Here is a 16,343-nt window from a genome sequence, read left to right on the forward strand (position 1 = left end):
TTTCGATACATAAAACGATTCAGGATTTTCGATTCATAAAACGCCACATGCCTAACTACACTCATAATTAGGGCCCCTTTAATGCTTGGTTTTAATAGACTTTAGCCGACAACAAAGGAATTGTTCTCTCCGCTCCGCAATGTCCTCCAGGTAAAAAAAAAAACAGATCGCTGCTTTTAATTAGATATGAAGTGAATCTCAGAGCTTTCTGCAGAAACATCATTTAAAAGGATGTTGCGTGGTTGTGGATAGTTAACTTTATTGCGTCAATTTCTTTTGGTGTTGAGAGTATGGTATTTGTAGGCTTCGCAAGTTGTACAAAACCGATTAGTGAAAGTGGATTTGACCTCTTTAGCTTGTACGATCTATTTTCCCATTTTAGACCAGGTGATGTACCCAAAGGAATTTTCCTTTTTTTTATGAGTTATGCGTACAAATGCACTTGCATAAGAAACTGTTCCCCAGAATAACATCATGTGGTCTGAAATGGGAAAACAAAACTAAAGCTAAAGTGGTCAATTCGACTTCCCCTGACCCTGACTGCTCAAATACGTTATTCTGTTTATGGATGTCAAATTGCAGGTAGCACCGATTTATACCTTGACAAACCTTTTACCAGGAACAACGTATCAATTTCAGGTAGAGCATGGCATAGGGTAGTAAGTATACATAAGACATGAAAAACGATGATAACGATGACGATGACTATGATAATAATGTCAATAATAATGAGGAAAAATAATGTTTCTCTACTAGACTTAATCAAGCGTACGTTGCATCGGCTCTTGCTCAAAATACTTTTTCAAGTTGTAATTACGCCGATCAGATCAACCCAGTTGATCCAACGTACACCGGGGATTATTGTCTACGGTTGCTTGCTTGAAAGCTCGAAAATACTGACTTAAACTTCTATATACTTGGTGAATAGGAGAAACACTTAACTTAACGAGGGACTAGTATTGACCCAAAGTTTATTCTCTCCTACGGCTTTAACATGTGGCATAAACTGCATACTGGTTTTTGTTGAGGGTGCAAAGCCACATAGCGTGGAAAAACCCTCGAAATATATAAATGCATTGTTCGCTATGTTCTTTCGAACACCAACAACAATTCAATCCTATCTCATAATTACGGTGCCCGGTAATTATAAGGGACATGCGCCCCAAAAACTATACTTATCTAGGACTGCCACTTATTTTTCTAGCATTGCTACCTGTTATCGAGCAGTGTCACTCAATTATCTAGCAGTGCCACTGATTATGTAGCAGTGTCACTTAATTACATGTGTCTACAGGGCAACGTGCGCTAGCATAGATTTCCAAGAGCTCGAAAAAAATGACAGTGCTAGATGATTAAGTGACACTGTCTGATAAATACGTGACAGTGCTAGATAAGAATACTATTTGGATAGCATGTCCCTTCAGGGCACCGTACACGATCTAACAACTCGTGTTCTAATATTTCCAATATACATGTGCGTCGGGAGTATAACGTGTACACTGACTGATAAAAGTTAAACCTCTGAGTTCGCGAACCTATTATTCAGCTGTACTAGAAGTACACATCTTAAAAAGATCGCATGACTGGTCCATCAGTATTTATGATATTAACTCATCTCTCAAGATAAAACCCAACCCTTGCAGACAAATAATCCTATTTCATCATTTTCCAGGTCAGAGTATACTTTAAAAACGGCCTTCCTGCCTCGGAGTGGAGATCACTGAATATCACTACACCTGGTAATATCGAATGATTTTTTCCAACTCATTGTACTAATCAATTCAATTGGTATAGGATATAGCGTACAATTCGGAATAAAGGGTGAGTTTAACGCGACGTTTTTGACTAAGAGACGAGAGCCGGAATTGGATATTTCGCATGCCAGGACAGTAACCTCTCTCTGACCCCCGGGGGAGGAGGGGAGGGGGAGGGGACTCGATATATCCCTGGGTGGGTAGGTGCGACGCGGCCCCTCATACCCTGACCCTGTTTAAGACGAATAGCGCTGATTTTCCTCCTCTTTTAAAGACAGTATTCCGATTTTTGATACCCTGTTTAAGACATTTAACCCAGTTTAAGACAAAAATTGATAAATCGATACCCTGATTTAGACAAAAAATGATAAATTCGATACCCTGTTTAAGACAAAAATCCCGAAAAAAATACCCTGCCGCACGTCCCCATTAAGCCCTTATAAGGGTGTTCCCCCCCCCCCCCCCCGGCTCTGATCTTAATTTAATCCTTTCTATCAGAGAAAAGGGATTTAGCAATGTGAATGTGGTAGTGTCAGCGCTAGTTAAAAATGAAAACAGGGCAATTCCGATAACGGTTCTGCAATGATTGGCTTTTTTAAAAGATCGCGAGTATCTGTTCTCAGCGTTAACGTGACCTCACGGTTGCCATATTAGAGTGTTAAAGAAACGACGACGGCAACTGCAATGATGATATGCCACAAAACAATAATATCATTGGATAAAAGCGGAAAGATAATCGTGCTGCATGAGCGGTATTCATGCTTTTCTGGTACTCGGCATAGCAACATTTGAAATGCGCACGCTTTAGTTAGTTGACTTAATTACGTTCGACGAAAGAGAACATATACTAATTATGACTAATATTATTAGTCATACGGATATCGGTCGATGCCGTTCGAGTTCTGGGCATCTATCTTCGTATCTACAGCACTTCACCGCGATCTCATGCGAATCCAAATGAAACCAAGTAGCTCTGGAAATGAGTGCGTGCGCAATTGGGAGCTCGTAGTCCATGCGCCTGTCTCTTTCGTTATTGGTGCTCCATAGTCAACGCTCTAAACTTCGTTCGTACTGACATAATGCAAGAGCACGAAAGGAAGACTCCCAAGTTAAGTTCAAATTTCAGATATAAATGAATTTTGGATACGTGTTACAGCAATGAACAAAAATCACGTTTCAAGGAAGCAATAAAATTTCCGCTTCGATTGGTGCAGTCTCTTTGCCTTTACTGAGGGAAGCACAAAAGGAAACAGGAGACACAAATTTAAAGGAAAGAAAATTTATTTCACACGCCATCGTTTGTATTCTCAGGAGTAATTAAGTTGCCAACTGGACGAAACACGGAGAGTGTTTTTATTTCCCTGGATTCTCTCAGAATGTCTTTAAAATTCTTGCAAAAGCCATAGTGCATCACAGTAAAGTAAAATTATTTGTTTCCTTTATTTCTCTATAGCTATTGACTCAGATCAAACCAAAGTACGCAATTTAACTGTAGCTGCATTTGTTTTATCCGCAAGAGGAGACAGTTTTGTTGGCAACATCTCGTGGCAAAAGCCAATCTTCAATTACAGTACAGTGTCTGAGTATCAGGTTACTTACATCATTGAAAGCAGCCTAAACAAGTCTGTTGCAAAAACCGTAAGTTTACCACCGCTTTATTTAATCAGTTAACGACGAGGTCGACATCTTGTGACAGAAACCTGTCCGCTTCATGAATAACAAATAATGGTTTTGCAAACGAGAGTTTTACGTCTTTAGTATATTTTCTGCCGTACTCTCTCTAACGACAACTCGAAATGAGAAATTTGAGGTCATGTAGAGGACGTTAGCACCCGCCCATAAATTTCATTCTTCTCCCCAAACTTACAATTCTTTCATACTATTCAAATTCTTGGACAGATGCTAAACAATTTAACGCCTCAAGCAACTTGGAAGAATTGGCCGGATATGATTTAAATTAAATAAAACAAAGCTACATTTTCCGATAAGTCTTTGTAGCCGTCGTCGCCATTGTTCGAGATATCGCGGATAGCATTTATAATGTCAGTCTTGTCCATCAAACAACCTTGCCAGACTTTCTTTATATCGTTTGGATGGTCCGGTCCTTTGCGGCTACTTGACACTGGGGTGCTCTGAAGAAATCAGGTGAATTAATCGAAATTCAGAGGGAGGATGTCCTCCTAGCGTGTGTAAGGGAACGAATGACCAAGTGCAGGAAATGACGCTGGTATTAAACCGCCATCAATAGACATGTACAGGGGGGCTCATGTGATGGAAATATGCGGTTTCTAGTGAACTTGCCTGCCGAGCGACCTACATCGTAATCATGTCAGTGACACAAAACACAAATAATTTAAAACCCAACAAGTAAAGCGGATTAAAACATAAAAATGATAGTCTTAAGCAAATACTTGTTTCTGGTATTTTTTAGAATACAACTTATGCCTTAATTCCTGGCATACCGCATGGAGATACCATTACGTTTCTGGTGAGCTGTTTTCTTTTTGCCCGAGCCAGTTGAGTAACTATGGTTTGGGATTAATAATTCTTGCATTGAAAAAAACTCGACTTTAACCAAGACTTGTGACACATCAAGTGACGTTGACCATCCTAACAACTTAGTCTTTTTATTGTTCTTCATAACTAGGTTGAACCAATGTATGAACATAAGTGGGTACAAGGAAATACAGTATCTGGAAATGCAGAAGCCCCTGGTATTATGAAATTACAGCTGTTACTGTCATGCACGCCCCTCAACGACGCCAATCAAATGTATTCGACTGTCGCCAAGGGAACAGGTCTATTGTCGAAGAAACCTTTGATTGACGTTCACCCAAAATTTAGTTTCAAAAAATGAAAAACAAGTCATTGAGGGGCGCATGTGACTGATAATCGCTGTAAGAAGTTCTGGCTTTAAATATATTAATCTATAAAAACTTGCAAACGAACCTCTCAGTTAAACATTGAAAAAAAGAAAAATAAATGAAATGAATAAATTAAACTTGGATTGAAAACTGACTAAAAGCGATGACGTTATGAAGTTAGCTTACAGCGGTTATCAGGCACACGCGCCCCTCAAAAACTTTTTTGCACTTTTCGAAATTAAAAATTTGGGTGGACGTGAAGTGTTTCCATTCATGACAATAGTCCTGTTCACATACCAGCAGTCGAATTCATTTCAAAAAATGTGAAAAAAATAAATCGTTGAGCGGGTCGTGGGACTGATAACCGCTGCGACGCCATGGTAAAGTGAAAAAGATATTGTAAAAAAATTAAAATTAATAAATCAATTGTAGACGCTACACATCATTACTAGGCGTCCCAGTGTACTATTAATCTAATCAAAATCTCTTACCGTTTTTGTATTGATAACTAGCTTCGTTTTCAATATATCCTTTGGACTTAACAATGACGTTAAGATAACGTCGAAGCGTCGTCACTTTTATTCAGTTTTTAAGAATTTTTTTTCAATAACTTCTTCAATGTTTATAAAATTAGCAATATTTAATCAGAGGTTTTTAAAGTAAATTGCGTTACGAACTTTAAATCTTCTTATATACAAGTTCAGTTTCAACATCTTATATTTATTTATTTATTCACGAGGTCTTTCAGGCAATCTTAAAGCGAGATCAAATTAAATTCCTTGATATGTGTTTCCACAAGAGAAAGTATTGCCTAGCCTTTTCGAGAGTGGGGAATTGGGTCGAGGAGAGGAGACCCAGGCCCTCACTTGTTTTTCGTACGCAGTTTTCTTTCCTTTCCCGACTCTCTCTTGTATTTATGTTAATTAGACCTACGACCCTTATTTTAAAACAAATCTTCTTTTGAAATCTACGCGTTGTAGCGAGGCTAGAAAGGCTTATTAGCATTAAAACAAAAGAATATTTTACTTGGCCGCCATTATGAAAGAGATCTATTGCTTTGTGAAGACAAAAAAAGGATTGCAGAAAACTTGAAGTTCTCCATTGCTATAAGATTTTTAACGATGCTCTACTGATTTTGATATCGCCATCATGAACTCAAAAGCACACAGCTACATAACTAAAATAACGAAAAAGGAAGAAGTCTACTTGCACTATAAATTTTCTTGTTCCCTTTAGTTCCAAAGGACAAAGACCTTATGGTGAGGAATCTAAAAGGTAGAGACTATGTGGCCGAGCTCGAAAACGACACATTTTCAGTAAACTACACATGGACTGGTCCAGCCTTTGATGCTACTTTCTGCTGCTTTAAAATACAATTGAAATTGACAGGATACAAGAATAACCAACAACTGCCAGATAAAGTGGACGTGGTAATGAAAATACAACGTAGTGCGAATAAATTAATGAGTACTAGTTTTCTGCTCTGCTCATGCCCATTGGGTGTGGAGATCGAAGTTAATAAATTCCAAGTGCGCGTGCTCAGACTAAAAATTTTGATGTCATTTTTTCTACGTGACTCATCAGTTCTGTGCTGACTCAGTGGCCTGGCCCTCAAATAGGCTGAGATTGTCCTTCTTCCCGGCAATCGTACGTTGTTGAGCTGTTGTCACATTAGCCCTTGTTGCTTATCTTAAACTTAAAATCAAAACGAACATTATTTCTGTTATTTCAAGTTTTGTCATAATTAATGTAGAATATCTATTTCTTTTCGTTTTGACAGTTGTTATTTGGGAAATCTTGTCCTAAAACACTTTCGTTGATTCCTGGAGAGTATCATATTGGCTAGTCTCTCTAACCCCAACCCAGCAACGGGTTCTGTCATGTTTTTCATGCCCTATTTATTTTGGTATCCCCTCTCTTATTTCTGATCGAGAAACATCACTGTGCCATGTCGGGTTCCAGGGGAAGGGCGACATTGTTAAGGATTGAGTTGAGGAAGGGGGTCAATGTTTCCTTGTTCCCCTCAAAGTGGTACTATGATAAAGAAATCACTCCCTTTTTTTCTTTAGATTTTGAAAGTGTGTTTGCTTAACACCTGCCTGGCCAAATTTGGCCCTTGATTTTTATTCAAAGGCTGTTTACTTTAATTTGAGTGTAAGCTTTGGATTTCACGGTCCGCCATTACTCACGTTCATAACTGACCGACTGGGCCTCAGAGGGTTGGATCTAGGGAAAAATGACGTCATTCACTCAATAGCTTAAGGTTTCAGTATGTAAACGCAGTTTATTATGTATGTAAAACACGAGTTAAAAAATCTGAAAGCCCGAATCTCCCGTGCTGCATATTAATTCAGTCGTGTACAAACGCATGGCATTCTTAAACAAGTGAGTCTTTGACGTCATTTACTCCTGGATCCAGTTCTCTCAAGATTTTACAGTTAGTAATGGCAGACCATTAAAGAGGAAAATTCCAGTTAAAAAAACAAGTGTCTTTTTGATGAAAGATTTGTCAGGATTTGAAGGTCCTTGTCTCCTTTTCAAGACCTTAGAGTTTGCTTTATTTAGTTCCCCTGATGCATGAATGAATGTAGGCCCCCTACGTTTCATATATTCCGACAATAAGTAATGACCTTTCTTTCCTTCAAAGAACAAATCGACGTTTCATTTCAAGGGAATAAGACCGTGTGAATCTTTAACATTCAAGGTATGTTAAAAGCAACGGATGGACCTTTATTCAGTAAAAGTAAAGCTAGCTCCTGTATGCCACCACTCCTGTTCAAATCTTATGCCATTCAATTTCAAAACGTGAACAATTCGACATTACGTCTTACGTTGCGGACGTCGAACCCGCGACATAAAGGCGGTATGCCTTAATCTCAGATACGGACTATGTACATATCTAACCCCCTCTCAAGCTCAGTCTCTGCCTGTCAATAAAAATAAAAGGAGAATAATTTAGGTTTATTATGTACCCAGAATCTCTTTCTAAGGGAATGAAACTTTACATTTTGCTACATTTAGGTGCGATTACGTACTACTTCATATCATTTTAGGAGGTGTAAAAAATATAGAAAATGCAATAAAACAAACAGCGTTTTTGACGTTCGCGGACATCATTAGCAAGACACGATCAAGAAAATGGAATTAGGATTTAATCTTCGGGACTTGTTAATGTTCAACAGTATAGATTTATTTTTCCACGTGAGACGCATAAAGTAGGGAAATTATGGACGAACAAGTTTTCCGCGGCACAACACGAGTAAATCGAATGGGATGTTATTGAGATAAACTTTTAATCAGAGTCTTGTCCATTTTACGGGCTGGAATAAGCAATTTAAGGCGGCACACATTTGCTTAATTTCCAACAACCAAAGACGAAACCATCAGCCAACATAGCAACGGACGAGTGTTTCCTTGATGATACTTCCCTCCAATGCTCGGATATCGATAGCTGCATGGCAGTGCTTATAATGACCACTGACGTTCCCGACAGGGATTCACCGACGAGAGGAAATGATTTTTTTGTGTCTCTGTGATGATCAATTTTCAAATTCATGTTCAAAACGTAGGGATGGTATTTGACTTAAAATCGCTTTACTCCATGATGATGTCTATCATAATTATGATCGCTGGTGGTTTCTTTCTGTCTTTCATGCAGGTAACACCGGTTTACTACAACACCCTCATCATAGGAAAACTTGTCAAAGTGAAGTCCACCGCTCCAGGCAAGCGTTAATTATTTCTTTATTGACTTTACTGTCTGAAATTGTCTTTTATTGCTTTCTTGATACATGTTTCTCTGGCTAATTACTTTGTTCGATGAACAAGTATAGTTTTCGACAGTCACTCCGGTTTTGGACTTTATTTATTTATTTATTTTATTTTATTTCATTTATTTTATTATTATTATTTTTTTTTTGGGGGGGGGGGGGGGGATTCTCCATGTGGCTGCGCATGCATAAGATTTCTTTGATAGTGGTAATCCCTGGGTTCCCTTCCCACCACCTCACCTTTTACTTTAAGTTACCCTACACAGGCCTTTTTTCTGTTAAAAAAAGGGTGTGTGAAAGGAGGTCAGACCACAACACTGGTGGTCTCCCCACTACTCTTCACAAATGCAGTCCGACCTCTATTAAGCGGCCACCCTCCATTAAGCGGCCACTTTCCAGAGTTCCGATTTATTTGTCAGTAAACTGCTGTATTTGATACCTCTATTCAACGGCCACCTTTTTGCTGTCGCAAGTGTATTATTCACATGGTTTTTTACCTCCATTAAGAGGCCAGCAAATTGTCTTTCCCAGCGAAATGGTGACAGATGATAACTGATAACAACAAGAAAACTGCAATTTAATCACCACTATAACAAGTTACGAGCCGCGTACACGTGCAAACGTTTCACATCCGGCGCTATACAAACATAACAATAGCTGACAATAGATAGAGCTAACCCACTGTTTTGTTACAACCAAAATCTGTACAGGAAAACCTTATTACTGCTGTACTGGAAATCTGGGAGGGGCGGTGGCCTCATGGTTAGTGTGCTCGACCCCACTGATCGAGTGGTCCGGGTTCCGGGCCTGGCCGGGGACATTGTGTTGTGTTCTTGGACAAGACACTTTACTCTCACGGTGCCTCTCTCCACACAGGTGTATGAATGGGTACCCGCAAATTTAATGCTGGGGGTAACCCTGCAATGGGTTAGCGCACCGGTTGCTCAGTTGATTGAGCACACAGGTGTAGAAATACTCCTAGTCACCTCATGCTACAGTAACCGGAGGTAATCGCCGGCCTGATTGGCCTTCTAGGCTAGTAGCAGACTTTACCAACTGGAAATCTACAAAATCCTTGCTCCTCAAGTTTTGATTTTAACAATTGAATTGAGAACTCGTCTCCTGTGAAGCAGTACTCGCATGGATCAAAAAGTTGTTCCGTTGCTGCCTCTGAGGAAGAACCTGGATTAAAGCAAGGGCAAGCTGTGTCGATATGCACTCCGTGTACAAATTCAAAGCTTAAACCTTGCGCCGAGGAACAATCAACTACACCAAAGGGACGCAATACTACAAAAGCAAAGGCGAAGCAAACGTGCTCTGCAACTTCCCAAAAGAAGTGTTAATGTCTTGACATGTCAGAGAAAGTTAAAGTCCTCGAGTTTGCGAAGAAAAACCCTAACCTTGGATTAAGGAAATTAGCTGACCATTTTGGAATAGGTAAGATGCATATTCAAGCAATACTGAAAAACAAGGAGGAGATCATGGACGCCTATGCCAGCGATGAAACTCCAAATCACGAAAAAAGAAAACGTTCACCCAAAAACTCAGATTTGAATCAGGCTGTGTGGCACTGGTGTACAATGTGCAGAAACTCTAACATTCCGGTTTCCGGTTCTATGCTCCAAGAAGAGGTGACGTTAATCCCAGAAAAAAAATTAGCCATTCCCGATTTTGTCGCTTCCAATGGCTGGCTTGAAAAATTCAAGCAGAAGTACAGCATCTGCAACAAAACGGTCGCTGGGGAAGCAGGTGACGTCAGTAAGGAGACGATGGAAAGCTGTAACGCGCATGCAAGGGAAATTACAACTCGGTGGAACACTCGATGTCTGGAACATGGATGAGACGGGTTGCTGTTGGCGTGGCCTCCCTGAAAAAAACCCTAGATGCCAAGGGAAGACGGTGCACTGAAGGGAAAAGGCGAAGCAACGACTAACATGGGCATTTTTTTGTAAATGCGGAAGGGGGGAAGGATGAAACAGAGATCATGACAACAATTCTGTCGAAGTTTAATCGCCAGTTGACGTGCAACAATATACATATCCTTCTGTTTGTGGATAATGCTCCCTGTCATCCGCAAACTCTGTCCGGACAGTTTTCATCACCGTTGCCAAAAAACACCACTTCCAAATCGCAGCGAGAAGATGCCGGTATAATCGCCAATTGGAAGGTCCTTTACAGAAAGCCAAGGCTGCGGTACGTTGGCTCTCAAGTTGATGGTGAGAAAAACGTGTCCGAAATCGTCAAATCCATCAACGTTCATATGGCCATTGAATGGGGGAGACCAGCCTGGAGCGATGTTCGCCAAAGCACTTTCACGAAGTGCTTTCAGAAGACTGGTTTGTAGCCACGTGATGAACCGATCGAGGACGACCACTTTGAAGGAGAGAAACTTGCCATCCTAAAAACTATAGTGGATCGGATATATGCTGTATGCTCTGTGGAGGAGTATGTTTCCTGTGATAATGATACTGCAATCTGCGCCAGCCTGATCGATCCATCTAACCCAAACTGGAGGGAGGAGGTCAGAAGTGAGTTGCTAGATGATAATCTGGACGTTCAATTCGTTTCAGAAGACACCTCAATTGACGACGACTACGACAAGGAATTAGAAGAGCCATCAATCAAGAGTCTTGCAGAAGCCTTGCGCATAACTGACCAACTCCGGCACTTTGCCTAGTTTAATGGGTACCAAGACCTTCCCCTGGCTGTAGGAAAGGCAAATGGCGTGATCTCGTCATTACAACTCCGCGCCCCAAAACGGCAAATAGCATTGACGGCTTATTTTAAATAAATCGCCCGTGAAATACCTTGAGCTAATTTATTTCACATACTAACTGTTGATGCAGAAAGCCTAAGAAACTTGCCAAGGATGTTTTGCATTTTTTCAGTACATTATCAACCCGACGAAATACTGTACATTTCAATCTACGTAATGCTGTTACCAACAAAACCTTTTTGAGCACTTCCATTTTTTATTGCAGGCTCTTGATTTTTCGAACGTTTAAATCGCACCCCAAATCTCACATTTTAGTTTATACCGTACAGAAAGCAATGAAGCCTTTGAGTCATCTGTTATAATTACTTCCGTGGCTAACTGTACTATCGCAGAGTTTTCCGACTTCATTAACGTCATCAGCATCATCGTCATCGTTACGTCTTTATCGCCTCTGCGGTAACCCTCTGCCCCCAGTAGTTCTCAGTGAGCGCCATTCGAGAACGACCATGCAACCTTTCTGCTTTGTCTCTGCTGTCCAAAGGCATTGCTTACCCAATTAACTGCGAATCGTCACAATTGTTTGTTGTGCTATCTACCGTGACGATCAAATTAATTTGCCACATAAAATTGTCATATACGTCATATACAAAATGCTCGTGTCAACTGTATCCAACAGTCTCTGTGTAAACACATACAAGGCACACCTAAGTAAAGGCGTGTTCGAAAGCCTCTCATTGTCAGGACAGTGACTTTCCACTAGAAAAGGTTATCCAGCGTTTGAAAAGCTGGGGTCTGACAAAAAAGAAAAAACCAAAAAACGTTCATTTCTAGACATTAGTTCTGAAATTTTAAATGACTTCACATCAAACACTGTTCCCTTTAAAACGTGAGTAAGGGACAAAATCATTGCTGAGTTGTCGATCAGGTACTTCCATGTCGATCATTACTTTTGTTTTGAACTTTGAAATAACCTCCCCGACACAAACTGTCTTTGCGGAAAGTGTTCGAGAGTGGATCCATTAACTTGTCAGTTTCTTCGACAGATAACTTTACAAGCCTCAAGATTTATTTCATCAATGTCATCAGCATCATCAATCACCGTTTTTATTATTATCGTTCTATCGCACATTTTGACTTCCAGAACCCGACGATGAGCTTGTCAAAGTGATAGGATTAACATATGACGAACTTGTGCCCGGCTCCAATGATACGTTCGGTACAACAATAAGGTGGCAGAGACCACTTTTTGAACACAGTAAGGTGAAGCACTACATGTATGGAGTCCTGGATGTACTTTCGAAAGTTCACGGCCTAGAAGAAGACACCGCTCTTCAAACTGTGAGTTGATAATTTTTAAATTGAATGGTTGCCGTTTGACTTTAAGTACTGAAAACATGTGAAGAAAAGATGTCTAGATTACTGTACACTCAATTTACAATATAGAGCAAAACAACATTGTATGCAAGTCACCTTATAAAATCTAAGCTTCCAATCAGTTTTTTTCCAGTGATTTGCATCATAAGATTTAAGGTGATTTTTTGTAGTACTTATAGGACCTTTGACATTTCCAGTTGATGCCGATTAAATTGCTTTTCAGTCCAATACATTTGTAACAGTCATTGGGATTCACAAAGATGGTGCAGAATTTCTGGTAAGAAATTAATTTTGTGCGTCGGTTTGATTATTAGCATATAGATGTTGACTGCAGTCAGCTTAATTGTAGACAGTGGTACATGATGGGCAGTCACACTTAACCTAGCCTCCTTTGCAGCCGTTTTTAGGCTCGGTTCGTCGAACCGAGCCTAAAAACGGCTGCAAAGGAGGCTTCACTCAACCAAAACTCTCGAAATTTTCCTGCAACCAATAAACTGTAATTGCTTGCCAAAATTAGTGTTCTCCCAGCCATGTTTTGTTTCTTTCTTTATTATTATTATTTTTTTCTTTACGGTTCCTATGGTTATGTAATGATTGGTTAGCAGTGACGGTTTATATTTAAAAATTTGAAAATGAAATCGTTTATTTCCTTACGTTTTCTAGGTAACACCTGTATTCGTTGACGCCGTAGTTATTGGCAAAAATAGTATGATCAGGCTCACTCAAAGGAACGGAAATGGTAATTACTGTTGATGGCATAATGATAGGACGTTACAAAACGTTTCCAAGAACGCTTTGTTTTGCAGCTATTAGCAGCTATTTTAGGTGTGGTTGATTTGCGTAGAGATACTTGCAGGGTGCCACTTCGTTGTAACGTTGTTTAACGTTTGTTACCATTATTTTTCGACTGTAAGATCTTGAAATTTGGATTAAAAATCCACCAACTCAGACCACCAGCCTGCGATCCCCACCTAATCCTTTAAGCTTATCACGGTATCATTGCCCTATTTAATCAAAAGAAGAGAGGATGAGTCGTCATGATGCGTGGCTCTTTTAAGTATAATGGTTCCACCTAATAAGAAGATTTTTTTTTTCACGGTATGACTACGCAGAAAAGTAGACCTTAGTTTGGGTTATTGGAATGTAAAATGAAAAAGGGAGGTAACGAAGCATTTTTCGGAGATAAATGAGTTTGTTTTTTGAAAAAGTGGACGTGACTTTTACAGTTTTTTATCCACACAAACGTTTTCTCACGTACGGTAAAACAACAGGAACATCAAAGATCAGTTAAAATGAGTATCAAATTGCAACTAGATGATTCTATAAATGTATTTTTAATCACAAAAACGTGACGACAGAGGCATTTTTGGGCCTGACAGCCTTCCTCTGTAGTTTCTAAAACGCTCCCCTTTATCAACTTTTCATGCACGGCCAAAAAATTAATCCCGACTTCAATGGGCCTCAAACTACCATTTTATATTTAAAAAAATAGGGATTACCAGTAATTTTTAAAGGTAAATTGGGTTGTTTCAACGTTTTGTGGATTTCATTTTTGCGATTTTGTCCCTCCTCTCCCCGGTGAACAAAAACAAATTGCACCTGTTTCTGTGATGCACTCTGTGATATTCACAATGGCGAAATGTACACAAGGAAGAACGTTTTGCACTTTTTTAGTGGATATTTACTAGATTCTTTGGGCGGAATTGATCTTTGTATTGGAATGTGGTTCCTAAGTGAACGTGATTTTTGTTGTTCACTACTAAGGAATCCAACCAGCACGCCCTGAACTGAAGTGATCACCTAGAACGTTTATCATTTGTCAACAAAAGCCGAAAAGTCCGGTTGGATATTCAAATGGTACAGCTCATTCCCCCGGGAAGTTTGCGAAAAAGATGCAAATCCTCAGACGCATTTCTCTTTTCCCCTTCCAACCGAAATGACCGAAAAATTACTGTAGTATCTTCAAACGCCCACTTGACCCGGTTCACCTCGTCCACTTTTCCTGCCTTTCGACACTGCAGATGCAGCCACCATTTTGATTTGTTATTGTTTTCTTCCAGCCGCGAGAGACTCGGCCCTGGCAAAACACCACCCTGGGAAAATCCTGTACCATTACGAGCATTCCATTCCAACCGGATTTTCCGTGCAAATGGTAAACGCCCCTAGATACCTGCATTGTAAATCGTTTCTTGTGGTGAGCTTACTTGGCTTTGAAGGCCTTTTGAATTGTATTAAAATTTGTAAACTAATTTTGTTCGGTGCTTACGTTCGTTATTGGACGCCCCTGTTTCCTTTTTTTTTTTCTTTTTTTTTTGTCGGTCCTTGTGACAGCCGATTGTACAGAACAAATAAATGCTTGACTCATGTAGGTATCCTAAACATTCATAAAAGCTAACCCTAGGCCTAATAAGGCCTAAACAAAAGGTTTTAGGCCTAAGGTTAGCTTTTATCAATGTTTAGGGTTAGGGTAAAACAGTTACCTGTGAGAGAACTGGTGACGACTCAAAATTAAAACTGGACTGTGAATAAAATTAAAACTGGACTGTGAAAAATTAAAAAGTGGACTGTGACCCTTATGGGTAGAATAGATCTTCCGTGGCATTTCGATGAAACAAGTCGGAAACAATAATTTAACTTGAAAAAAATAACATCAGCGCGTAACTGCGCGTGACAAAATGTTTATTGCATGATGCGCAGAAGGTATGCGCAATAACAATAGGTGGCACCCAACGTCATTCCCAGAGTCCACTTTTCTTTTGGTCACCACCGAGAACACAGACTCTGGCAACGTCCAAGGCAGGAAGACCGCAAATCACGGGCCCGAACTTCTATAAACTACCCGAATAATTCAGGAACTGAAGTGGGAGGAAGGGTGTTAAAACCAGGCGAAAAAAATTGAATTTGTCGGTATGAGCTCACGTTGTCCTCAGAGCATGAGATTTGGTCATTTCACGTTGTGGATTTGCAGAGAACTGAAAAGAAATGTACAAATTTTCTCACCGCACGCGTAGAGCGATTTTTTTTTTGGTCATTAAAAGCTATTAGCTGTGGTTACACCAGCTCTTTTACCTATGGGTAAATAGCGCTTGCCCAGCAGGGCATTTTTGTGTGTAACCGCTTTCCCTAGGCTGAAAATGCCCTAGCGTTATTTCCATGGATACATAAAAAAAAAATAAAAAACAAAAGAACTTCCCATGACAGTTCCTGAACGGAAAAGTGCGGTTTATCTGCCCCTTGAGGTGGCTTGGCCAATCAAAAAGCAGAGCGTTGCTAATTGCAGTGCTCTGAGTTGAACTCTGATATGCTTGCCTAATTTCACGCCTACTTGTAGCACGAGGTAACATGGCAGGGTTTCGTGCATATTTCTTTCTTTAGCTTTATGAGTTTACCCTTCTGACTGTCAGTTACGAAGTTGATTAAGTTATAATCTTTCTGAACTGTTAATCTAATTATTATTTTTACCCTGGAGGAGTCTTTTACTGTGTTACCGCATCCAGCCCCAAGGGTAACATGAAACCTGAGCAGAACCAAATCACGCGATTTACCCTCCGGAAAATCCCACAGCTATTGTTTGGTGGTGTGCTCATTGACGTCACTGTCGTAGAATCTTAAGGTCCCTATTGGCTGCGCGACCACGGGCACAAGACCAAAAAAACTTTCACAGCATGGCGCGAACCTTAAAATAGATCGAAAAAACTATTATAGGGAATAAGAATGTGTTCTCTTTCCTCATTCTCTATTGATCAAAATGATAACCAGCCCTGAATTGAAGTTAGAAAAATAAATAAATATTTGACGTAATCTTGTGTTTGCCTTTCACAGCTAAAGAAGCTGTTTCCAAACAGCTTTCCTCAATTGAAATAGT

Source organism: Montipora capricornis, chromosome 12, assembly GCF_036669925.1.
Source record: "Montipora capricornis isolate CH-2021 chromosome 12, ASM3666992v2, whole genome shotgun sequence".
Classification (NCBI taxonomy): domain Eukaryota; kingdom Metazoa; phylum Cnidaria; class Anthozoa; order Scleractinia; family Acroporidae; genus Montipora; species Montipora capricornis.